Source organism: Leguminivora glycinivorella, chromosome 1 (genome assembly GCF_023078275.1).
Source record: "Leguminivora glycinivorella isolate SPB_JAAS2020 chromosome 1, LegGlyc_1.1, whole genome shotgun sequence".
Classification (NCBI taxonomy): domain Eukaryota; kingdom Metazoa; phylum Arthropoda; class Insecta; order Lepidoptera; family Tortricidae; genus Leguminivora; species Leguminivora glycinivorella.
In genome coordinates, this window is record NC_062971.1 from 13,469,785 (window position 1) to 13,482,791 (window position 13,007).

General features: G+C 36.3%; 1 protein-coding gene across 1 annotated transcript in view; it reads left to right on the top strand.

Annotated features, from left to right (window-relative positions):
- LOC125227947 (IDLSRF-like peptide) overlaps window positions 1-13,007 on the top strand; it is a 98,461-nt gene that overhangs the window by 14,068 nt on the left and 71,386 nt on the right. The gene's annotated exons all lie outside the window — the stretch shown is intronic.

The following is a 13,007-nucleotide window of genomic DNA, read 5'->3' on the forward strand; positions in this document are numbered from 1 at the left end:
ATGATGTCTCTCTTATTACTTCATCATCAATTCCTTCATTATCGAGACAAAAGAGTTTAGAGATCTAAAATAATATCATATCATGATATTTTAATATCAAGATACCTAAGTCCCTTCACATTCTAGTAAATCATGCGCCACAGACCCTCTCTATTCAGTGCTGAATTGTAGCGCAGACTACAAAGAGCGGCTAATTTCTATCACCACGGCTGACGAGGGTTGACGGGCTGAGCCTGCTGGCGGCAAATAATTATTTATTGTACCGTTTATAGCCGTTTGTAACGAGCGTGGGCGCTTGGCAAGGCGCGGCAGACTGGTCTCACATTAAACATCATTTATCATACAATCGGGTTGCCTGATAGGTCAAAATGATTATTTTTCGTAAAATGACTAAAATACGTAGAACAATGAATTGATTTATCATTATCAATTTATTCTAAGAGAACAAATGACAGCATAGTGATAGGCAAATATACAGGCTACCGTTGACTGAAATATGGTTACCTTGTCTGCTTTTTAACCCCCGACGCAAAAACGACGGGGTGTTATAAGTTTGACGTGTCTGTCTGTCTGTCTGTGGCATCGTAGCTCCCGAACGGATGAACCGATTTAGATTTAGTTTTTTTTTGTTTGAAAGCTGAGTTAGTCGGGAGTGTTCTTAGCCATGTCTCATGAAAATTGGTCCACTATGTCCGGTCGAAGGTTTTTTCAAAATTTTAATTTTGTGGTTAGGTTATACACCTAAACTAGGAGGGTAAAACTAACCGAACCACTCGACTCTAATCATGGTTCATGACTCATGATCTGTGGCGAACTCGCGAATTTCTCTCTATCGTATTGTATTAGCGGGGCACACGAGCGTTAGCAACTTAAAATCCTCGAAGAGATTATTTGCCAAGGACTCCAAGGCGCGGCGTTTGACACGAACCTTTTTTTCCTTTTCCCGAGATCAATCGGATCAACGGGAATCGAAACGCACACTTGGAGCATAAACTAAATCTCTATTAATATTTAATACTTTCAATATAGCTATAGTGCACTTTATTCCTTATCTATATCAAGTTTACTATACGATTAGGAGTTACACGGGTTTAGCAATAAAATTGACCACGTGTAGGAAAACGGAAAAAACTCATCTCACGGCTATTCATATTTCTGAATAGCTTACAATAAGTTATCGTACATAAACTCGATAAGGTACTTAGTATTTTTAGTTTTTAGTTCGTTAACCATTGCTCGTGGTTATATATGTATACATTAAAGATAAACAATGTATATTTTTACAGAACCTAACAAACTGCACAAATATTGCAGAATTTGCAGATTATTATAAAGAGGAAGGGAGTGGGGCGCGTCCTCGTAAATGACAATGACAAGTGACAAATCCATAAACTCGCACTTAACACTGATCAATACGTGAACTGGTTAGTAGTTTCACAGAAACGTTTCCCAAATAGGTAACTATTAGTCCGCAGCAAACGGGTAGCAAGTAATTTATAATTTACCTAATTTCGAAAACGTGGCGTAATGTCAATGTTTCGTTAAGTTTAATTTTGTGTGGTGTAGTAAGCGATCACTGCCGCCCATAGACACACGAAACACCAGAAGGGTTGTAAGTGCGTTGCCAGCCTTTAAGATGGGTATATGCTCTTTTCTATGATAAAAAAATATTGCAATAAATAATATTATATAACACAGCTATGACGTAAAACAAGTATGTTTAAAAATTATTCTGACTTCAATATTTTATGACATACAATGTTATGTAAATAATGCTCTGACAATTGAAAATATGACAATAGTTTATAGGCCACCAGAATGTAACCCCCTTTTCTTAAAGAAATTCACTCGAAAACGAAAAGTAACGTTTACTTTACTACATCATAATTGATAATACGTAGGTAGTAATAAATTACGCAAATACAGAAATACTATTTTATTCTACATGACCTGTACCTAAGTATAGCTGACCTAACGATTTGACGGACAAAAATGTCGTGGTAACTAATTATTTCTATTTTCAAACCCTAAGCCCTATGATTATTGAACTGCTGAACTTTTCGTCCGCTATTTTATTTCCGAGCCAGACATGCTATTGATCGATATCTATTACTGTTCAGTTCTAGACTATAGATATACCTACTTGACTTTGGTTTTCTAACCCTGCTTTGTGTAGCTTAACGTTATATTACACTTTACTATTAAACATGACTGTATATGTTTAAAATAACACGATATAAAATAATGTCAATTTTCTATCGATAAAAAAAATCTGTTGAAATTCACTAAAAATGTATCGTATTTTTATACCATTTCGAATAAGGGGTCATTGCAAAATATTTATTGTTCCTACTTTACATTTCAACTAAGTACTTCTTAAAAACTCAGTCGCCGTCAGTTTGTACGGAGCCTAAACTTAACTGTCTGAATAAATAAATATAGCTAATTCTTAAACAAATTCACTGAATTCGTTAAGTTCAGTAAGTAGGCCTGTGCTTTTAGACGATCCTAATCCAATTTCGAAAAAAGGGGTCTTTGTAAATATTATTTTTTCCATACATTTAAACTAGTTCTTGCTCTTGCGGCATGTTTGTACGGGACCTTAAATAAATTAGAGCTAACTGTCAGGCTCCTTGATTGAAGGCAATCAAAGGCTGCTGATTGCGTTGTCAACTGGCTGTTCATTTGAGGACTGCGCAACTGTCTTCGAACGACGCTGATGGCGGTTTTGATTGATTGTGTTGTTGGATTAGTGGGATATTGCGACATGTTTTTTTTTGTATAAAAACATCTTATAGGTATTTTGGATCAATTCTGAAACACGCGTTGAAAATGTTCACGTATGAAATGTTATTTGAAAGATATTAATTTAACTCTATTCTAAGCCAGATATTGTCAACGGCACACATAGCATTATAATTATCTTGGTGGTACTTAGTAGCCTGATTTTAACATTTTATCTCAAGTCGCTAAAACATAAAAAAAGTTGTTAACTTTTAACTCCGACTAGTTTCCAACTTCAAATAGAACCTCGCTAAATTTTAACAACACCAGCTGAATAATTGAGTGTAAAGCGCAGCAACACACTCGTGCAACGAAAATGGGTGACTTAGGAAAATCTGGCAGCATATTTGTAAGCAAAGTGCCCCTTTTGCATCGGTCGTAAGTAGAAAGCATAAAGTGGTTATGAAACTCTGGCCACAATGCGCCGAGACGTAGACAGCGCTACGGCGCTTCTAGCGTAGCATCTGCTACGATTTTATAGCGGTACTAAATTTTACACCGCAGAACTTCCGATGCGGTAGGATTTGTATTCTGTTACATTTTGAGATGGAGGTAGAATTTTTCATTTTATATCATATTAATGTGATATTAAGTTCTCTTTTAAATTCTTGCTTAGTGATAAATCTAATTAAGTACCTAATTATCACTACATAGTATAAAACAAAGTCGCTTTCTCTGTCCCTATGTCCATATGTATCCTTAAATCTTTAAAATTACGCAACGGATTTTGATGCGGTTTTTTTTAATAGATAGAGTGATCTAGAGGAAGGTTTACATGTAGGTATAGTACCCGTGCGAAGCCGGGGCGGGTCGCTAGTCTACCATATTTAACGATGTGCAAGTTGCGGTGTAGTATGCACTGTACGTTACACACACCTTTACGTAATCTCTCTATATATTCCGTAGGTTAAGGATCATATATCAGTAATATATCATACATTCAACCAACAAGTTGTTTCCATCAACACTCCTCCTTTACAGCGGAAACTTTCTAAAAAATCTTAGAGATCTTGAAAAAATCACGAAACTTTCACGAAAAAACAAAGGGAATTCAAATTTATGATATCGAAAGTTTCCATCCATTGTCCATACAAAGTATGGAAAGTTTCCGAAGTTCAAATTTCAGATCGGTACATCATTAATCATATTTTCTCGCATTTAAACACAAACCTGTGTCTGGGAATTTAAATCGATTGTTTAAATGTCAAGGTATTTTTTTTTTCAATTTTCGAAAATGGCAGGCGACATACGAGGGGTTAAATATATTTTGAAAAGTAAAAAATATGGATAATCAGCATTACCGCTTAAATACACCATATATTAATTAGGTTTAATGGAGAGTATCTACTAAATGAGTAACTTACAATGCATAAATTTAGTTATTTGTGTAGAATCATTAGCATAGAGCTTTTAGTTAGCTACATGAAGATAATCAATGCTAATTGGTTTCGGCAGTTACGGCGTAGGTTCCACGAAAACCGGTCGATCGTGTAATTAAATTCATACAGGCCTATTCGAACTGAAAATGACACGGACGTCAGTAAGATATCGTAACGATGTCATTTACCTCATAGATCATATTATTATGGTCATCATATGTGACGTCATCAGGTCATAACTTGCTTGACTGATAGCCATTAGCTCGCCAAAAATTCATATGATTTTCATAAAGTTTGAGGGAAAATGTAACCACCAGTACCACGTTACTGAATGAAGATCAAGTAGAATAGCTATGTCTGCCTCTTTCAACATGCTTTACATTATAGGAGGATTACATAAGGTTATTTCCTTAAGACCTTACGTCTTATCCTGCTTAAGACCTTACGTCTATATTTTGTGCTCTCGTGCGTCTGGCGCGCGGCAATGCATGGAAAAAATACGATTGAAATGTCAGTTAGACGTCGTTTAAATGTCATATGAGGTTCGAATGAACCTGGCCTTTGTCGTACAAACTACATTTTACACATAGGAGTGGCATGAGCAACCTATTATTGTTCTAGCAAATGCTTATACAATCGTTTTATCACAAAGGCTTTGTAAACCTCAATACGACGAAATAGCAATTTTTATGAAATATAAGCTAAGCTTATCTTGAACTCATGTGGCTTCGATCCTACATAACCTTTAGAATGAAACCATCATAACTCAATAGCGATTTGTTTCAGAGTTAGGTCGGTTTCATTCTGAAGTGTGATATATTTTCATATGTAGAGGTCGGAAAAGTAAACATTATGTATTACGCCAGCTATTTTGAACGCAGAGCACGATGGAACATGTTCATGAATGTTTTACAACTTCCAATCGATAGCGTGCGACGATTGTGTGCCAATGGTTAGATATATTTTTACAGTGATTTTTTTTGGCCAGTGATCTTTATGATTATTTGATAAAATTACTCTGTAGCGAGCGATTAATAATGTCACATTATTATTGACGCAGGCTAATTTTTTTTGTGTTTTTCAGTATATCATGCAATAATGACGACCATACCGCAGTATTAGACATTAAAACCAATAGTAACTCTTTTGACAAACGTACGCCGTGCGGTATGTATGTTTGCGTGCCGTGTTTGTACGCACACATGTAAACGGATGAGAATTAACGAGAATGAATCTTTCTCATCCACTTACATGTGTTGCGTACGTACACACCACAAATACATACATACCATGTGGCGTACGTTTGTCAGAAGAGTTAGTACTGTGGTCATAGAATGAGAGGGCACACTCAAAGGTTATGACAGATGGCGCCACCCTATTAGTCCATTGCACAGATAAAGAATTTCATACGTGAGAGCGAGAAGATGATATGTTTTTTCTCTCTCACGCATATGAATGACAGTGACATGCCTAGACACTTGCACAAGCGCCGCCTAGCGGGATAAATTGTCAGTGTGCCTCCTCATTAAGTTGTTTTAGTTGTATGTATTGTTCACTACATAGGAACTTAGAGCAGCTGAGCAGTAGGTAGCAAGAATGTACAATAGTTCTGCGAAATAATTTATTTTTAAATAATTGCTACTTCTATCAGAACTTTACTAAGCCCTACGGTAACCGCAAGAAAGCTTGTGTTTTTAAATGAATGCAGCAGCATCAGTAAGTAGTTCAGCAGTCAGTCCGGGCAGTAAGAGCTTGTTCTTAAACTATTAAATTTCATAATATTCAGACGTTTTTAAACCTACCTACCTACATTAATGCCAAATTTTATGAAAGCAGTAATGTAAATTTCTTTAAAATCAAATCTATTTTTGTATTTTAGTAAAGAGCTATTTACCTATTTACAGATTTAATTCTAAAATCTGACCACAACCCGAATATTCTACATCAAAATGATTAAAACCTTGCCCCCATTTTGTACAAGTCGAGTCAAACGTTGGCGCTGAAATCGTGTAGCGCGGACAGAATTTGAAATGGAAATTCTGCAATTTGCGAAGACGGGAACTATAAAAAATATAATGTTTATTCCTTACGCAAGCTAACACTAAATTAATTTACTTCAATATATGTATTGCTGGAATCACATTTAATTTAAACTGTTGTGTTTTAATGAGGTATCCGTATTATAAGTAACATTAATCAGTCAAAAGAAATATAACGTAACTAGCATACCTATAAGCGGTTGTTGAGACAGTCTTTTGTAAACTCAAGTTCAAAATAGTTTTCTGCCACGCTGTCAAAGCGCGTCTTATAAAATAGTAAAATTATTTCCTCTGGCGACTGGATAACTAATGTTTAGCTTTGACAGGAAAATCAGGGAGTAAAACAAAGTTGTAATTAGTTTGCTAGCAACTATTCTAATAAAATTAATAGTCCATTTAGTTTATCTTATTTCATAAGTTCGCGATGAAGTACAACAAAGGAGCCGCAGCAGGTAACTCCAACTAACCCTTTGGCTCCGCTCCGTTAGCTAAACACCAACTTTAACCGGGTAAAAGTTAGACGCTGGAACTTTATATTTATTTTGTTACGGAATAAGATAACAAGAGTAATGAATTTCAGTAGGTGTTCTTGGTTCTGGACAAAGAAAAGGTCATTAAACATTGGCAAAAAAACTTTTTTTTTGTGTGAACTGTGAAGGGGCTTTTAAACGGGCCATATTTTCACTGCAAAATATTTGTGTCTTTTTCTAACATGTTTGTTTGAGAAGGACACTATAATGACAAAACATCTTAAGCTTTTCGTCGACTGTGTAATTGTGTATATCTATTATACGTATATTATAGTAGTCACATGATTTCACAAACGTTAATTAACCAAATAAAAATAAAGTAACCGCATTTTATAAATGTTAGAAGCATGCACAAACTGCACAATATTATTGTACAAATATATAGCCATTACATTAGACAATTAGTTAGAGCCACTTTAGTATTCATATCCACACTTACTTTCTAGTATTGTCTTGATAGCATATTTCCCTCGTGCTACCTAAAGTGTTAGTTAATCTGTACGTAGGTACTAGGTACACAGTATAGCAGAATTACTGGCGTCTTGCGAGCGTTAAGACACCTACGTATTAATATGAACGAGTCTTGAGACTCTTGTGTGAACTAATCCTGCATTATACAATCTTGCTTTGTGTGGAAGCGTTGTTTTGTGCACGTGGTTGCTCACTTGGGTAAAGTGAGACCCACAGTAATTAACAACTTCATACCTACTTACATTTCTGGCTTAATTAATTAAATCAAGAGGCCAACCGCCTTCAAAACATACTCGGCTTAGCTTATGTATCTACCCTAAAGTTTGTTTGAAATATTTACGTTAACTAGTACCTACAGAAAACTTATTCACCAAACTTTTAATTATACACAAAATTGTGAAGAACTTTACAATAGAAGTTCCATTGTGTTGATTAATCACGCAAGTATATTCCATTAAGGACCTGAAAAATAAATGAGTACATTTTGGAAATATGAAAGTAGGTGAGAATAATAATAAATAATGTTTCTGATAATTTTATTTTTATATTTTAAATAAACAATGTACTTTTTTGAATGACAGCAAAGTCTTGATTAGGTATAATTAACAATATTTTATAAACAAGCAGTCAGAAGATGACTGACACACGCGTGAAGCTACTTACTGAGGAGCATACCTACTCGGGTTAAGATACGATATTAGATTATGTAAAAGTACGAATTTCAGCATCAATACTGTTCGTGTTAAATACATACCTACACCGCATAGTTGTTAATGAGGTTCAGAAAAGGGGACGTTGTAACAAAATGGCTGCGCAGCATAACATGCTGAGCCCGTTCCTTTTGACATACATGCTAATTGTCTATTTTATTGTTTAATATTTTTGTGTAAATGTTCAATTTTTATTTGTGTGTCAATAAATGTTCTCTTATTCTTAGATATTTAAGAACGTAACGCCATCTGCCTGCCATTCAAGGTCGTCATAGTGGATTATATTATAACGAAAGTGAATATTATCGTGACGATTTACTTATTGGCTCTGGTTATTGATAGTTAAATCACAATTATGGTATTAATAGGGCACCCACACTGACTGTTAATGTTATAACATTGTGCGACAGGCACAGCGTAATGTCAATGCCATCGCGCTGTCCCTGTCACACAATTTATACAACGTCACCATAACCTCGTCCTGCCCAATGTGATTTATAAAGGACATATTCCATTTTTTGGAATTTATAAATTAAAAGGCAAAAAATACCTATTTATTTTTTGATATTTTACCTAAATCGTGATACAAAGGAAAATCTACCTTATTTATTCATTTATTTGGTTTAAATTTCAAGGGCTCAAACTGTATATGGTGGGCAGGACGATGATAAAGAACGAATAAGTAAGACAATATTTCCATCATAAACATTTTATATAGAGTTAATTGTATTAATTGAGGGAATACTCTGCACAAGCATGTCCTATGGAGCCAGACACTATTGATCGCTACCCCATAGACAAGCCGGTCGCCCTTGGCCCACTGCCCGGACCAAACTTAAGGCCAAATAAAAAAAAACACAGAGCCACTTGCACCAACGAAAATGGAGGGTAAACCCGAGGGTTAACCCACCATTTTATATGGAATTTGACAGATGACAGACAAATCTAACCCTGAGCAAAGAGGATCGAGTATTATAGAGAGTTACTGTCGAAGTAAAATGTGTAATCACAGTGCATAGACTGCCATCTCTTGACACAGGCTGAGAACTTTTGAACCTCAGTTTTGACAATTTGGCCCATATTCTTAGCTTGATATGTGTTAAAATGTCAAATATTAATATTAGCGCCATCCAGCTGAGAGTACCCCAAAGGTGTAATGCCATCTAGGCCACCGTACCTTTTTCTGTATGGTACTGAGGTACGTTTTTTTCTTAGACTTTATCTGTCTATACGGAGTTATTATATGTCTTTGCCCTGAGTTAAGTCGTTGGTGCAAGTGGGCCTTAGAAGCTGGTGGATTTGGGTTCAAATCTTGAAAGTGGCAAACGTACAATAGGAAACTTACATGTACGAGTAGGTATTTAAAATGAAATATTTTATACCAGGCGCGACATGAAGCGTCAGATACTTAATTTATAAGAAATTTCAATATCTAATATAACACGTAATATGCGCAGGTTTTAAGTTGTTTCTATGTGAGGAGTTTTAAATGTTCACGGTTAAATAGTTTCATTAGACTTATATTGACCGGAATATATAGACCGTGATTACCTTTTTGATTTTTATTGAGGTATGTATGATACGGGAAACCCGTTTCCCGTGATCACTGACTCTAATGCATGCAACTGCATCGAAATACTCGAAATATGCGGTATTTCCGGACCGATGCGACCTTCAAATCTTCAAGAAAAGAGCGTACACCCATCTTAAAGGCCGGCAACGCACCTTCAACACCTCTGGTGTTTCGGGTGTCCATGGGCGGCGGTGATCGCTTACCATCAGGCGACCTGTCTGCTCGTTTGCCTCCTATCCCATAAAAAAAAAATATCGGGACCTCAATAAAAATCAAAAGGTAATCACGGTCACCTCGGTCAATATAAATTGTGAGGAGTTTTAATTGTTGTTTTCATTATAACTTTAGTATATGTATTTCTATAAGTGGATGCTGATAAGCAACAATGTGTCAACCCACACGCCAACCATTTTGAGAAAATGGCGTCTAAAGATTTTTTCCTATTTTTTGTGTTTCTCTTTAAAAAAAATAGTTTTTATTTAGATTGTTGTGTTTATCAGCTATAATATGTTGACTAGTAGTGATTATTGTAACTTAATTTCAAAACAAACTTCAATTTGACGAAATAATGCCCTTTTCTTTTATTGCGAATTGTTCGATGACGTTAAACTTTTTCAAGACTGTGTTATGATACTTAACTCACTTTTGCTAATTGTTTAAAAATATCAATGAGACTTAATTAAACATGTTAAAGCACATGACTTGTTGTTGTGAAATACTCAACCTATCCACAAATTTAACTTTATACTTAAGTGTTAAGTAACATATCAGGGTGCGTAGCCGAATGGCGCTAACGCTCACGAAACACTCACGAAACGAAACGCTAGTAGATATAATGAAAAATCTGCTTTCTTTAATTATAATATTAATAATAAAATAAAAGAGCCAAAAGCACTTTGGAAAAATCTTAAATGTAACATTCTGCCCAAAGATACTAAAGAGTTGCCATCCAATTTCAGCGATCCTGATGTCATAAATAAGCACTTCTTGGATTTACCTGCTGCTTCACAGTTGACGATCTCACAGTTAACATACTTTGAGTTCCACAGGTACCACCAGTCTGTGTTTCACATTGAACGAATTACCCCAGATTCTTTACTAAAAATTGTTTCAACACTTAAGTCAAATGCAGAAGGGCATGATTTAATTAATTTAAAAATGCTTTTGATGACAATTCCTGATACTTTGGATCTGTTGACTAATATTATTAATACCTCCATTTCAACCTCCACCTTTCCTACTATCTGGAAAGTAGCTATCGTTCGACCGCTGCCAAAAAAGACTAATCCTTCTGAATTAAAGGACCTGAGGCCCATCAGCATATTACCTTGCATATCGAAATTAATAGAAAAAATAGTTTGTACGCAGTTGAACGCTTATATTGAGAAAAACGCTATCTTACCAGATGTACAATCGGGATTCAGAAAGGGCCGCAGTACAGTGACGGCCCTGCTGGACGTGACGGATAATATACTGGGCTCACAAGACAAGGGCATGTGCACGCTTCTCGTTTTACTTGATTTTTCTCGAGCATTTGACTGCATCGATATAAATCTTCTACTTTCAAAGTTGAGTTACTATGGGTTCGACAACAGTGCAGTGCGTTGGTTTCACAGCTACCTGAATGAAAGGTACCAATATGTAAAGCTGTGTTCCAGTGATGGAACCCCTAAACTCTCAGGTAAAACGGCCCTCCAAAGAGGTGTTCCGCAGGGATCGATACTCGGACCAATACTATTCATTCTGTATACAGCGGACGTCGGAAACCGCATCACACACTGCAAGTATCATATTTATGCGGATGACATTCAAATATACATATCTTGCAAACCCACTGATATTGACGATGCAATTGAAAAACTTAACATTGACTTAGCAAATATAGCGTCCTGGGCTTGCGACAATAGTTTAATGCTAAATCCATCTAAATCCAAATATCTTATCTTTGGCACCGAAAATCAGTTGCGAATCATCAGGCCCGTTAGAGATGTATTGTTATTGGGTGAGCCTATTGAAAGAGTTTTTGAAGCACGTAATCTAGGCTTAATTATGGACTGCAAACTTAGGTTTGAGAAACATGTTGCTGAATGTGTTAGTAACTGTTTTTATAGGCTCAGGGTACTATATAACATACGACCATTTCTGAATGAAACCCTACGTATTCAGTTAATTGAGGCACTTGTTTTGTCAAAATTAAATTATATGGATATAGTGTATGGTCCACGACTCCTAGCAAGGACAAGGCGTCTTATTCAGCGCGTACAGAATGCCTGTGCCCGTTTCTGTTTTAATATTCCACCTAGAGGCCATGTCACACCATTTTTGAACCAGCATAGTCTTCTTAAAATGCTGCATCGACGTAAGTTACACCTGGCATGTCTTCTTTTTGGGGTTATAAAGCACAAATCTCCATCCTATCTATTCGAGAAGTTGTCGTGGAAGTCCACCCGCAGCTCTCTTGGGGCGCGTAATTGTAGTGTACAGTTGGTGACACCTCGATATTCTTCAGCAGCCTTTCGTGGGAGCTTCCGGTACATGGCAACCAAGTGCTGGAACAATATTCCACCACCTCTCAGGAACCTGCAAAGTTTATTAAGTTTCAAAATTAAACTCAAATCACTCACACTTCAACACCAGCGGCAACAGGAAGCTTTAACGTATGACACAAGTTTTTGTTAATTTGTTTATTTATTTAATTGTCTTGTTATATTTAATGTAGGCTATGCTAGACATGTTTACTAATGATAAGCAAGTAATAATAATATAGTTACCCGTTTTAATGTTCTCTCTTCTTTATTACTAAATGTTATTTACTGTATTTCACTTTTAAGTTTTATTGTGTTTCTCTTCCTTTTCCGTGTCGTGGCATCCACCTCTGCATGTTTAATAGTTTTCATGTACTCGTAGCTGTTTTTCGTTATATGTTCATGTGTACAACGTAAATCCAAGCCTATTTCATAACTAGTTGGAAAAACTCACTTGAATGTAATTCAACACACGTCTAATTATGTACTTCGCACTTGATTACTTGTTATTTAAGATTATAATGTACTCGAACTCATTGGCACGCTGTACGACCTGACCGGCCATTTTTATTATTTTTTATGTAAAAATGTATACCTACCCGCAGTCTAGATGGCGCTGAATACCGCCTCGCAATTGTGGCCGCGTTCAGATGTTTCGGAGGGGCAGGCCGTACAGCTGCGTTCGTGGCCCACAAAGTGGTCTCGCCGGAAGATCAGCGCTGACCCCTGGGTCAGCATCTATGCTGAGGCGGGACCATTTCGTGGTAAACCCGTCATACATTTTTTAATATTAATTGTAGAATTGTATATAATACTTATGTAGATAATTATGTGTTTACCATGAATAAACCATTGAATCTTGAATCTTGAATCTTGAATCTAGTAGATATCTATCTCTATCGCTCGTGCGTATTGGTGCGACAGAGCTCGACGAACTGGCGCGGCGTTTCGTTTTCGTTTGGCGTCGGAGAAATGCCATTCGGCTACGCACCCTGT